This window comes from Perissodus microlepis, chromosome 17 (genome assembly GCF_051167445.1).
Source record: "Perissodus microlepis isolate ML-2025 ecotype Zambia chromosome 17, ASM5116744v1, whole genome shotgun sequence".
Classification (NCBI taxonomy): Eukaryota; Metazoa; Chordata; class Actinopteri; order Cichliformes; family Cichlidae; genus Perissodus; species Perissodus microlepis.
This window is the reverse complement of record NC_140477.1, coordinates 15039938-15053678: the sequence shown is the minus strand read 5'-3', so window position 1 is coordinate 15053678 and position 13741 is coordinate 15039938. Positions and strand designations below refer to the sequence as shown.

The following is a 13741-nucleotide window of genomic DNA, read 5'->3' as shown; positions in this document are numbered from 1 at the left end:
AGCAATAGAAAGCCTCCCAACTCAAGATATAATAGAACACAAAACCTAAATAAAGTGAAAGATGTGCATGTACAGTATCTTCATATAAATTCCTAAATCCATCCTCAGTTCCATTTCTGACATTTCTTTTTAAATTATATTAAACCTCTATTGTCAATAAATTACTGTCACTCCCTGTTTATAATTTAATAGTAGTAGTAATAATAGCACAAATAAATTAAAAAATAAGCAAACTTTAAAAAATATTAAAGGAAGAAGTGAACTACAGAAATCAACAACTATTCTGATATGGTCTTTATTATGGGCGAATGTAGTGTTGCAGTGCATTTTTTCCCGTGAATGTTCACAAGGAATCTTGGAGATAAGTCATGCCTAAAAAAATGCAGCGATTTCAGTGGACTTAATGCTGTCAGGAGCACAATCATCATATTGCTGCACCCGTATTTTCTAAAATAGCCATTCTAATGAGAATGTCCCGTCTGTGCAATCAAGCACTCTGCTTGCTTCTCGGCAGGACACTACCTCTCATCTGAACACATGCACACACATTTGGGGATGGGACTGATGCAGGCATTTCTTTGTCTTCATTTTGTCATTGTTTTGGAGTGGAGGCTGGTGATGGCGTAATGTACAGCTTGTTAATTGTAACTATGAATCCAAAAATCAAACTAAAGTTTCTGCTAGGACTTAAACAAGCTTTAGCTCACAACCCAGCACTTCTTCAAGTCTCTGTCCTAAGACAGTGGTGCTGTTTCAAGGGCAGAAAAGTGTCATAGACCACTTTGTAAATTATACAGTACTCAGTCCCAGGAGACCTATAATCCTCATTATCCATAATGTATACATCCAGCATGAGAACCAAAGAAAATGACGATGGTTCTGACTGCTTCTGATGTAAATGACTGTGGCCTGAGTTCACTATATGTTCGCATCCTCAGCCACAGCCCTCTGAGACCATTATCCCAGAGTGCTGAAGCACTCTCACCCATATGGACACTAACAGGCACATGTCATGTGTGTAAATTTTACACAGAACTCTTCACAGGAACCCAGGCAGTTTCAAAATCTCTCTAACAAAGACTTGTACACTTCATGGAAATAACAGCTGCTGCTTCTGTCTTTAGTATATGAAGGGCAAGCATGTAAAAAATAGATAAAGAAAATACCTTCTTTTGAACCTTAGTTTAAGACGCAAGGGGAGGGGAAGACACGAGCAGGTGATAATAGGATAAATCCTGAGCCCTGAGGACTTAGTACACTAAGTCTGTGTTGCTGAAAAGATGTAGCGTCATGATAACAACTTGTGTTTATGGAACGTCGCCGCAGAGACGCATTACTGTCTGCACCGTGTCAGTCATGTTTTGACTAATCACAAAACAGAAGATGGCAGAGAAATCATAGGACCCCCACGTTCAGCAGAATCCAGGCACCAGCAGGGCTTTTCATTGGATGGAAAGATTTCGGGAACGCTGGAGGGTGAAACATGCTGAGGCTGGGTGACACACCACTGTTGTCTCAAACAGTTAGACAATACATTGGCCAAATTATTTCCCTGTGGTGAAAAACTGCCTAGCGATTCTTGTCTCTGGTGCTCTAGTTCATTTATTATGCTAATAGGAAAAGCCTTTAGTCTGATCAGACATTGCATAAACTTAAGTGCGCTTCAGTGTTCTCTAATCATGTAGGAAAATGATTTGAAGGCTCCTAGCAATTCTGCTGCATTATAACATGATGGAAATTATTCACAAAATTGTCAGATGATAAGGGTTTTAAATATCTAATAGGCAGCTTTGGACGGGGATTGCAATCTTCCTGGCCAGCAGCCATTTTAATCCTTCATCAACAAATCTGAGAATTCTGAATAAACGCTCTGTAAGGCTAAACATGCATAGCTGAGACTGGCTCACGGTAGTCTGGCATGACCTAAGTTCTTTCTGCTGCAAGCAGTGGGCTTACTGTGTATGTCAGTAAAAAGGGCCATCAAGGTTATAAAAATGCAGTCTAGGTTCTCCCCTGGCATATGACCCAGGCAGCTGTCTTTACCCACACTATCACCTTAATCTCCCAAGAACTACTTCAGCCTCTGGGGAGGAGGAACTCTGATTTAATAGAGTGACCAACCTGTCTAGCAGACTTTCATCACTGAGGAGAACTAAACATTTGTTAAAGAGCACACTTCCTGACTTGCTTCTACACTGGGTGGACTGTAACATCCTGACACTTGTCTAAGCCGTGCAAAGATGTAGGAAAAAAATGTTGTTGTCTGGTTAGCGAGTATGTTCGGGTAGCTGCACAAATATCACAAACTCTACATTTTATGGTTGGAAGCTTCAAACTTAATTTTATTTGTGTCATTGTGTGGATGGTTTAATTTTAGTCTTTATGTAAGGCAAGAAGGCAAGGCTGTCTACTAATCACATTTACATCTGATTATGCAACAAAAGATTTCAGATGGTGGTGTCTATGGTGGTGTCTGTTCTTGAAATACACCAGTCAATCACATCAAAACCACCCATTGCATAAGTACCTGGCCAATTAAAGTCTGTACAGGACTGTACAAGGGTGTCATTTCCTGTAACTGTGACACCTGCATCGGATCCTTTGGGAATTGTGAAAGGATTTTATTGCCAGATATGCATTAGATGTTCATTTGGTGTCAGTGCCTTGGGAGATGAGTCTGCAACTACCAAGTGCTACTTACAGAAGCTTCCCTCAGTTTTGCCATTTTTCTTCATGCAGCATTAATGTTGTAAGGGGGCACATTTTAAGATAAAGCAATTAGACCAAGCCATCACCTCGGGCTCTTTGTGTTCCTGTTGCTCTTTGTGTTTCCTGTTCCTTTGTGTTCCTCTGAAGTTTTGGCGTAATGGCAACGTGTGTTGTCTTACTAATAAAGAGATCACAATTGTTTTTAGTGGTAAGTGTTCATGATTAGCATTTGTCTCTATTTTATTTTATTTTATTTTAAGAATACCATTTTTGGTTATTGTTCAGATAACTTCGAGGTTGTGGCACGGAAGGGTGTATTTAGCAAAATAACCAGTTACTGGATATAGAAAGTATATATCTACCGGTTGCACCATAGGTGTAAAGAATGCTTGAGAAACTAAACATAAATGTGTTTTTAAGGTACTCCGGTTTTTTTTAAGTTTATATTCAGTATCACTTACTGAAGCACATTGTTATTTTTACATTGTTCATTATTTACACTAGCTTTCTTTGTGTGTTGCTGCCAGCAGTTGTCAGTAGAATAGCATGTGACAGGCAGCAGATGCTGTTATCTTTGAGACTGACAAACCTCTTGGGGATCCAAACATAACAGCATTAATCTGTTGCACTTTAACCTTTAAAACCTAAAAGAAAATATCTAAAAAAAAATAAAAACTACATCTCCCAGGAGTTTATGTTCTTAAGAAATGCTTAAGAACACAAACTCCTGGAAAAAAAACCTAAAAAACCCAAACAAACATTTCCTTTCCATCTCTGAATGTGAATTAGATGTTACCCAGTCTATTTTTTTTCTTTCTTTCTAAGTAATTATTTTAATAATTTGATTAATAAAGTAATTTTGAAACACAATGTGCCTAATTCCTCTAATCCCAGTTGAGCTGTGTCTTTTCTTTGTTTTATGAGGTACTGAACTGAATATCTTTGAGTGTTGTATTGCTGGTTTAATAAATCAAACCATTTGGAAATGAAACACCTTTGGCTACAAGCACTGTGATTTTTTTGTATAGATCAGTCAGCGACCTAATTTAGAAATCAGTCAGACAATTAAGAAATAACAAATGTAGCTTTCTTTGCAATCTTAACACAACTAAACTTGGAAACTTAAATGTAGTTTTGTTAGGTTTTTTTCATGCTATTATTTTTCATGCTATTATTTTTCATGCTATTATTTTTTTCATATAATTATTTTATTTAATTATTTTATTTAATTCAATTAATACAGTAGGTGCAGGCTAAACTGTTTGCAGTATTACCATATAGATTACAGTGATGGACTGTTGCAGTGGTGCAGGGCAAACTTTGGTATCCATGGTCACTGCTAGGTTCAATTCAATTCAATTCAATTTTATTTATATAGCGCCAAATCACAACAAAAGTCGCCTCAAGGCGTCAGGTTGGGTCCTGACATGGTAAAAGACAGGCATGGCACTCAGGATATGCCGACTGAATATTCTGTACATGCGGTTTTCTAAGCATCACGAAAAGCAAAAAATTGCAATAATAAGAAACATGTGATGAATAAAATAAAAAAATATGACACTGAGACATAAGAGAGTAGTATAGTAGAGTCACGTCAAAGTTCTTTGTGTTTATGGGTTGTGGTTTCCTGGGCAGCCGATAGTATAGTGGTAATTACTGTTACCTCAACAGCAAGGTGGGTCTGGGTCTCAACCTGTTGGCCTTTTCTGTGTTCTCTCAGGCTACATGTTCTCTCAGGGTACAACTAATGATTCTCAGTTGGCCTTAGGAGTGAATTTGAATGCATCTCACCTCATGTCAGCTTGGACTCCAGCCCCCATGACCCTGAATTGGATGGATAGATGTATGGATGACATTTTTGTCTTTTTTTTTTTACCTCAGTATAAAACTTCATGAGGTCAAGGAAAGATTTTAAGGATTTAATTATATAATGGCAGATGTTGATGGGGATTTGAAATGTAGTACAAACCAAGTTTTGAAGATGGACTACAAAAAGCACATCTTAGATGCTTTGCCACATGTTAAAATAGACAAAAAAGGGAAGTTACCAAATGTAACGGCGAAATAAGAGTGTTTGCTTTCATTTTTGCCACTCATATTGTGTCTTCTCGGTGAAGAGATGATGTAATTAAACTTTTGCCTTCATTAAGACTCTTAGTATCTGTGACTGAAGTCAAAGTAATTAATGATAATCCTAAAGGCTGGCAATAAAGGAAGGCTTAAAATGAGGACCTAACTAATGCAGAGTAGACACGCAAAATCATCTCAACTTTACTTTGATCATTTTGATATAGCAGTCTTTATACAGATAAAGAAAACTTCTAGAGCTGTCTGACAAAAGTAACAACTTCATAAAAAGCTGTTTTTACTAAATCAGATTAAAGCTCACAGTTAACCTGTAAAGTAAAGATATTATTAAAAGCTCAGTTGTATAAGCATCTTAGCAAGTTATACCAGGAGATGGAAACACATCAGTAATTTACATGAAGATCTGCATCCTTTGACAGGTCGAGTTGATCGTTTGTTTTCGTGAACCGTCAGATGGTGCACTGCTCTGAATTGTGAGGTGGCATTATCACCTTTCCTTTTCTTATGGATAGTCCTGTGTACTCTCTGCTAAGGGAGATAAGAAAGGAAGCATTCAAGCACCTTTTTTTCTCAGCAGTCAGACTTCAGCCACATCTTATTATGGCTGTGACTTAGACAGTTTTCTATCTTTTAACACAGCAACCATCACAAGGAAGAGATCTGACCATGATTAGGGTTGACCACAGACCTGGTTGTGCATTAGTATGAATATAGCTCACTACAGGTCACAAAAAATAATAAAATGTGCCTACATAGAGAAATGCACATAGAAGGAAATGCATGCACATTAAATGAAATGAGGACAGGTGGATACCAAGCTACATTTGATATCCACAGAGATTAAACCCTTCATATCACATTTTCACTTATCACAGCATCACCTCAGAATACCCCATCCTGAAATTGCTGTTTTATGTCCAGTGACATCTGCATCTCCACAAGACTCCCCTTAAGAGGGCATTTTCTAACAAAAACATGTTCACACTGCTACGAACTGTCGGAAGTGCTTTGGAGAGATCTCATCGAAAGCATAAGCAATAAAACAAGCCTCCCAGTGTTTCCATTTTTTAAATACTCAGAAGGGAAGGTCTATAATGCAGTTTCCTAGTACTTGGTGTCCCCTGACTGAAACTGCCAGGGTCCTCCTTCAAGTGTGGGCTCTTGCTTTCCTGCAACATCAGCATTATGTTAGAGAGGAATAAGCGGCAGCTTCTATAAGTCTAAGCACGGTCATAGATCTCAGTGGACATCTACTCTGGCTCTTCATTATCTGCTCTCAGCTAACATCCCAGTTGGGGGGCGATGTGTCTGGATAAAAAGTCTTTATTATGTAACTGTCTGAAAAGCTGCCTGTCAGCTTGTTTACACGCCAATGCATCAGTCTCCCAGTGCTTTTTCATCTCTTTAGAATAGAGAGTCATATGCTTCCAGCATACATTATAGATCGATAGGCATGCCCATCTGGTGAATGTTTTCCTCTGGTTGATTAAGAAATCGGAGTAACAAGGATCTTACTGTATCCTGACTAATGCAGACATCAATCATATTATCAGTAGGTGGATGTTTTTGCACCTACATGTTGAGCCAAATCATTCAGCTTGAAAGACAGTGGAGCATTGACTGTGCTGCCGTCAATTGCTGTGGGTGCTGCCTGGATGAGTGCAAAGCCCAGACCAAACAAGGAGAAAGATTAGTGGATCTGTTTAACCTCGGGGCAAAAGGATACGGTATTAGACCGTGGAGTTTGCTTAGCTGTTTGCACTGCCGTTTGCCTTGCCGTGTGCTCTCCCTCTATAATATGTCTCGACAGTGCAACTCGGAGCTAACGGCACTAATTAGATAAACCACTGAAGGATTTTTTTTTTTTCATTTCCATTACTTGCACGTGGGATTTTGGAATCAGTGCCTGTCTTGCTTTGGCGTAATGTGTGCCAATCACCCAGTTATATATGTGATCTGTAGTTAATTTAATCAAGCATTTAGTCAAGAACTGCAGCTTATCTTAATATTGTGCTACTGCTCATGACGATAATGTGTTCTTTGTCTATAGAGATGTATTAAAGATATGTTTTGTCTCAGCTCAAATATGAAGTAATAACTAAAATGGATATAAGATTAAATTAACTCAAGAACTGGAGAAGCAAGCGAAATGAAGAGGATTTTATTAAGGATGTGCTCAGGTTAAATTTGGTTTGAAAGTATGAAGGACTGTTGTAGAAACGAATTATTAAAAATTGTGATGCGTTCAAGACGCATGATCACACTCGTCGTGACACTCTATGTTGTTATCACCCATCAGTTTATGACGGACTAAGTGTTTTTCATTGTTACCATCTTGGTGTTTTCAGACCAGTGTGAAGAGTGAGAGGTGGATCTGACTAAGAAACTGACTTTTATACTCATTGTGACTTCTTAGTCACACAACAAGCCAGGTGTAAAGCACACACTGCTTTATCCTTCATTTTTGTCTTCAGTGGGGACTACAATTTACAAACAGTCATGTTGTGGTCAATAAGACTTGAAACTAACAATAAGAAACTGATCAGGACATGTTTTTACTGCCAGGTCCTTTTTCAGATTTAAAGCACTACTTTTTGGGCTTCAGGGATTTTTCCATTTTTATATGGAATCTATGGAAACAGAGCACTGCTGGGTAACTTGTGTCTTGCCTAAGGAAACGTGAACAAGAAGAGCTTGGGGTTTAACCACTTTTGTCTAGCTGAAGCCAGTAAAACCATGAAAAAAATGACCAAAAATGTTTAATATACTGTAAAATATGGAGTTTATTACAAGTCAATTGCTGTATTGTGAAGTGTTTCCTACGATGTAACAAAGTTTCTATCAAAAAAAAAAAAAAAAAGAATAAATACATAACTTTGCTGGTGTCTTAATAGGCACCGCATCCTTTAACCCACAAAATATATATAACAAAATATATATACATGTGCAGCTTTCACTTCTGCTTTCTGCATCATCCCCAACTAGTCTGACATCCAAGTAATAAAAAATATTCAACAAAATATGATATAAACTTTAGCACACTGACACAAGTACAGGAAGAACATTTAAGGGGAAAAAAAAGAATTCTTTCATGAAGGTGTGGGAGAAACAATCTGGAACATTTTAAGAGCTCAGAATAGGATCAGTGTGAGACAAGAAGCCATTTTTTTTTTCCATGGGAGCGATATTTCAGAGGTATCAGAACATGTTCAAAACCTAACTGTTGTCAAAACAAGCTTGAGTGCGTCTAGGAGAAACTGTCCTAGCAAAGAGAACATCTTTACCTGAATTTCCATTTTCTCTTCCACTTAATGCCTCTGCTTCATGATTACACAAGCTAAATGTGTGGGCCAGTGCAACCACCAGTCTGTTTTGCAGACATAGTGACACTTGTGTATATGGTAGCAAATAAGTAACAGAAAATACAATGAAATTGTAGAGGTTAAAACATATGTTTTGACGTTTAATTGTTAACTGTATAGTCCTGCACAGTACAAATTTTTGTCATAATTCTTAAATAAGCAAGCAGCCTTCACAGGTTTCTACTGTTGCAAATCGGGTATTCCAGCTTGTCTTTTTTCTTGGAGTTTAGATCCATATTTTTTTGCTTTCCTAGCTACTTTACAAGGTAATACCTGCAGCTCTTGCTGATGGTATCTCTTTGGTCATGTTGCCCAGTGTTGTTTAACCTTAAGAAATTCTGGTTCTCTAGATCTCTGACTGTGTTGTCTCCATCACTTGGTGTTTGCACTACTCTTCACTGGAGCCCGATAGGAATTGAGGTTTGTGCTTAAAGGCTGAACTGGTACCATCACATTTTGAGACATCAAAACATTGAGCGCCACGTCATTGGACAAACTTGTCACTTTGAGTCCACTCAGAAACTCCATCTAACTGTCACGGTGATTCAAAGTCAAGACAAAAGCGTGTCACTACATTTTCACGGCACTTTAAAACTGACATTAACTGAAGGGTGAAAAAATACCTCAGACAACTGGTAGAAAAAAATCACATTTCTATGCATTCTTAGCACAAATTGTAGTGTTTTTCATGTTGTAATGATGATCTACTGCATGTGCAGGTACTGATATTCTATTAAGGAGTTTAAGAGCTACCTGCACTTGGAACTGCTGCTGATTTTAAAAAGACCAGACAGAGACGAGTCTTTGATGTTGCTGCCAATAACCTCCCAATAAGAGGTTGGATTTCTCTTTCCTTCCAGGTGTTATGCTTCTTGTCTGAGTTAAAAAAACAAAAAACAAAAACAAAAAAGTACTTTTCACTGTGTTAGGTTTTCACTGAGTGAAAAGAAAGAGCAAGTATAGCAAATAACAACAATTTGCTCGTTTTAGCTCTCAGGCTGCGAGCAAAAGGGAAAGATTAGATCAAAATCTGCAGATGGAAAAGTCTGCCTGAGATTAGTTTGTGAACACCGCCTATGGTTTAAACACTATTGTACAGAGATTTAAGATGACAGTTAAAAAACAGAAAAATTAAATATTTAGGTTTATTCAACTTCATTTATTCAACATAAATGATAAGCAATCTAAATTAGTCTTTGCTCCGTTGATTAAAAAAAAATCCTAAAGGTTTGCAATAAACACAAATCCTTGCAATTAAAAAATATGCCTTTACGCCATTCATCTTCTTTTCAGTTGAATCCACTTCCTTGGTCAGGCTCAGAATTTTACAAAAGGATGAAAAAGATTTGGACTTAAAAGTTCAGGGTGAGCTTTCATAGGGACCGGAGCAAGAGTTATCCAACTACAGAAAGAATAAGATTTGAATAAACAGGAGGTGGAGATCACATCCAAAGAGATAAGATGAAACTTCACTTTGCTTTTATTTAAAAATAATCTGCAAGGTAACTGAATAAACCCTGTATACAGTGTCACTGGGGTTTTAATCGTGTATCCCTAGACCTGAGATATTTGACTGCAGCACATGATGCAGGATCAAAGGTGTGCATGTTCAGAAGTCCAGAATCTGGGACTATTTTTTAAAAAGCAGGGTTTAAGCAGATATAGCAGACAAAGTATTTGCTATCTTGCAAAATTATGTTAATGGATTGTGCATGTGGATTAAATTTTTCATTGCTTTTTTAAAATATTTGACGTCCTTTTTCATCCTTTTGCTGGTTTAAGAAAGCTGAAAGATACATTTATACTACTCTTCAAGACCATAATCCTTTTGGTGGATTACGAGTAACAATTTTAAAGAAGTATTACCTTCATGTGGTATCAGCAGCTTTTCAAATCAAGCCTTTAAATCCCTTATCATACATTTATATTAGGTGTTGCGGATATTTTTTTCGTGCTTTTCCAAATCAGCATTCAATGACAGCTGATAGAACTTTTTCTAATACACAGTGAATCATCAAGGGTCACTATCTCTCACAGAGCAAAACCGAGGCTATAGTGAAAGCTAAACAGAAACACATGGGAATGCCAATAACCTACCTCTCACACTCTGAAGTAGTATTGATGTAGTTCTCTGCCAGCATTTATGCCATGCATACTTGCATACTAAAAATATGATTCTTCACTCGGTTTCTTGAACCAATTTTCTCTGCTGAATTGACTGAATGGGACTGTAGCATCAACTGAATAACAACCACCCCGCATGTGGTTTAAAACAAATGCTCTTCTTGAGGGCCACTTGAGGCTGGCTCCAGGCTGCTTATTACTAGGTATCAGCATTTGTGCTATACTCCTCCCTAACCATCCTTACCAGCACTTGCTGATAATGTCACAATTCACTATTCCCCATGGAGCCGCTTTCATGGGGAACAGCGTGGAATGAAGGACGTGGACAAAAGGCATGTGACATCTTACTCAAGTGGTAACCTGTGAAACGCAAGATCACAGTAATTCATTGTGAGCCATAAAGTGCTCCTAAATTATTTCTACATGTAGGTACATGTACACCCACAGCATTAGGGCAAGAGAGGAGAGGGAAGGACCTCAGAGTGCAAAAACAAAAAAATACAGAAATGAGTTAAAATTTAAAGATAAAGTAGATAAAGTTGAAAAAAAATCTTGGAAGACCAAAATACTTCCTAGTGAGATTGGTGGTTCGCTAAATGTAGCATAAAATCATATTATTATTATTACTGCACAATGCTCATTAGTGTACAGTGTAACTAACATATAACTTCTGGCAGATGTAGTTGATCCCACTGATTCATGCAAATCCGTGCCCCACATGCAACTTTACTATAAGGTGCAAACTGTGTCAATGCATTTAATGCGCTAAAGTTTTAGCCAACAACAGGTAAGAGAATAACAGAACTAGAATTTTTTACTATATTAAGTGTATATCTGCAAATGAATTGCACATCATTAGTGGTGTAATGATGTGCAATTTTATTTCCCATCCAGTGAACCCAGTATAATCCTCTGGTCAGAAGAACTATACTAAATTGAGCACATCTGTGAGTGCAATGTTAAGCTGTGCAGAAAATACTGTATTTTCTTCTAGTGAATGGAAAGGTGTCTACCTAATGTGACACATCCAACTTACTGAAAGACAAAATGACAAACAGTTCAGCTTTACATTATCTTGAATGGAGTCTACACGTTTTGATAATATTGCCTTAAATATGTGCCTCAGTGTGACAATAGGGTCACTGTAGAGAAGAACAATTCCTCTTTTTGCAGAGAGAAATTGAACATATCATCATACAAATTTAAGAATGAATCAAAACTTGATAAAATGTTTGTATTTTAGAAAATATTAGTATATAACTTTTTCAAAGGCTGTGAATCATCTCCTAAATCCCTCTGCAAATCATCTTGCAATCCCCTGGGAGGTACCATCCTGCGGTCTGCTCTAGATTAATACTCAGGGATTTCTTTGGAATTGATTATTTAACTTTCTTTAGTATTACGTTTTATCTCCATCCAGCAGAATGGCTTTGCGCTGTCATAGAGGGCTTTGCCAGTGAACTGAAATCCTCAGTGCAGGTGTGGAAAGCAGAGTGGTGAAGGGGCTCCTTCACTTCTGGACTCCGCTGATAACCTTAACATTTGACCACGTATTGTGTGCAGGCAGCTGGTTCTATGAAAGCTTGTGGCGATGCTTTCCTCCAAACAGATTCGCGTTTTTTTTTGTTCTCGCACGACTTTGAGTTTTGAAAAGAAGAGCAAACTCTTGAAAGGGAAATAGATGGCGCACAGCTTCAGTTGCTGCACAGACCTGATTAATGAGCATTTCTTATCAGCGATCTGCTTATTTTGTTGCCAGGACGGAGGAAGCTTCAGACAAATTGAACCGCTCATTGTAAATGGTCAGTGAAGTGAATTTCTAAAGAGATACATTTTGCATACCTCCAAGGCGGGGGAGTTTGAAATTAATATTTTAAATACTCAGCAGTTTATATTTCTAAGATTCAAGTTATAACAACAGAGAGTTCTGGCACTCAGATGGCTTTATAATGAATTAGTCAAGCTTGGAAATGAAAACTTCCCCTGTCAGCTGGATGGCGGTCAAACCTGTTTGCACCGCTTCTATGTGAAGAAAAAGATGAAATGATTTTGTAACTAGGTTATTGGTCACTCACCCGCCCCACCCTTTTGCTTACTCACCCTGTCTCTCTTCTTCCATTTCCTCTTCAACTTCTCAGCCAATCGTTTGTTACTAATTACTGGATGACATTTATTTTTTTTAAGAAGGCTACTTTTAACCCAAATAATGTGTTGGTAGAGTTTTTCTCTATTAAAAAAAAGGAACAAGATCTTGCTTTTACTGGATACAAACACAACCACTTGACTACTTCTATACTACTAAGCAAGCCCCTCCGCCCACCCCGACTCCGTCTGTCACCAATTCCTATCTTCACACTGGAGCCATTTTCCAGAGCGATTTCAGGGGATAATAGCACTCACAAATCATCCGCTGGGCACCGGAGCCCATAAAACTGATGTGCCTTCACTTCAAAACAATGGAGGGGCCTTATGATGTCATAACTTTAGTAAGTGACAGCCTGGACAGGTGTTTTTTTTGGCCCCAGAATGGGCAAAGTGCCAATGACAGCCCAGAAAGGAAAACTTAATCAGCTGCCATATTGAGAGATAGAAAACCTTTCAAATAAGAAGCCATGATAAATTCTCTGTCATGTTCTCCATACTAAACAAACTGACAGCTTTCACCTTAAAAACCAGCCTTTTTCTTAAAAACTGAAGACTAAACACAGATCTACATGAGAGTTTTGTACTAATAAGAGTTCCTTGGGTTTTGCTTGAAAGTAATAAATTATTCATATGGTCAGGTTAAAGGACACTATGAATCTCTGGAGTTTTTTAGAAATGTAATGGAGTCGGTCAAATATCAGTGGAACTGACACCCTAATTTGAACACATACTGGAGATTAAATTCAAAATGAATTAACTTTATTTTTCACAGGGAAAATCAGCGTTATCCGCATGACACGTTGCCTCCTTTAATTAACTTCCGCTGCACTTGTTGACATTCTTTGTAAAGGGTGTATGAGTTAAGCACACCCCCAGTGTGGAAAGATTCAAAAGTCACTTACATGCTAAAAAGAATTATGAATGACTGAGGAGCATGGCCTGATTGAAAATTGATCGAGTTAGCCGTGTTACACCTGGTCTCGTAGCATTTCACATCCTTCATGCACAGTGAGTTTGATGCATTTTTCAATAAGTAGCTCCGTGGCAGCACAACCTTTTCATACTTGTGTTTCTCTGTAGGGAAAAATTGTTTGGATGAAACCATGTTGCCTCCACAGATCCAAGCCATTACTTCAAAGAGACAGGGTGGGGATGATCTTTGCATGACGGATGCAGCTTTCCTAGCTGTGGGTGCTGCAGAACGAGCAGCGTCTCATATCTGGGTCTCAAGTTCCATTGCCCTGCAACTGCTACAAACAAAAAAACTAACTGAAAGTAACTCCTCCTTTTCCAAGATGGATACTTGGTGTTGT

The 13741-nt window shown here is 38.0% G+C and overlaps 1 protein-coding gene across 3 annotated transcripts in view; it reads right to left on the bottom strand.

Annotated features, from left to right (window-relative positions):
* chrm2a (cholinergic receptor, muscarinic 2a) overlaps positions 1-13741 on the bottom strand; it is an 85865-nt gene that overhangs the window by 54298 nt on the left and 17826 nt on the right. The window lies entirely within an intron of this gene.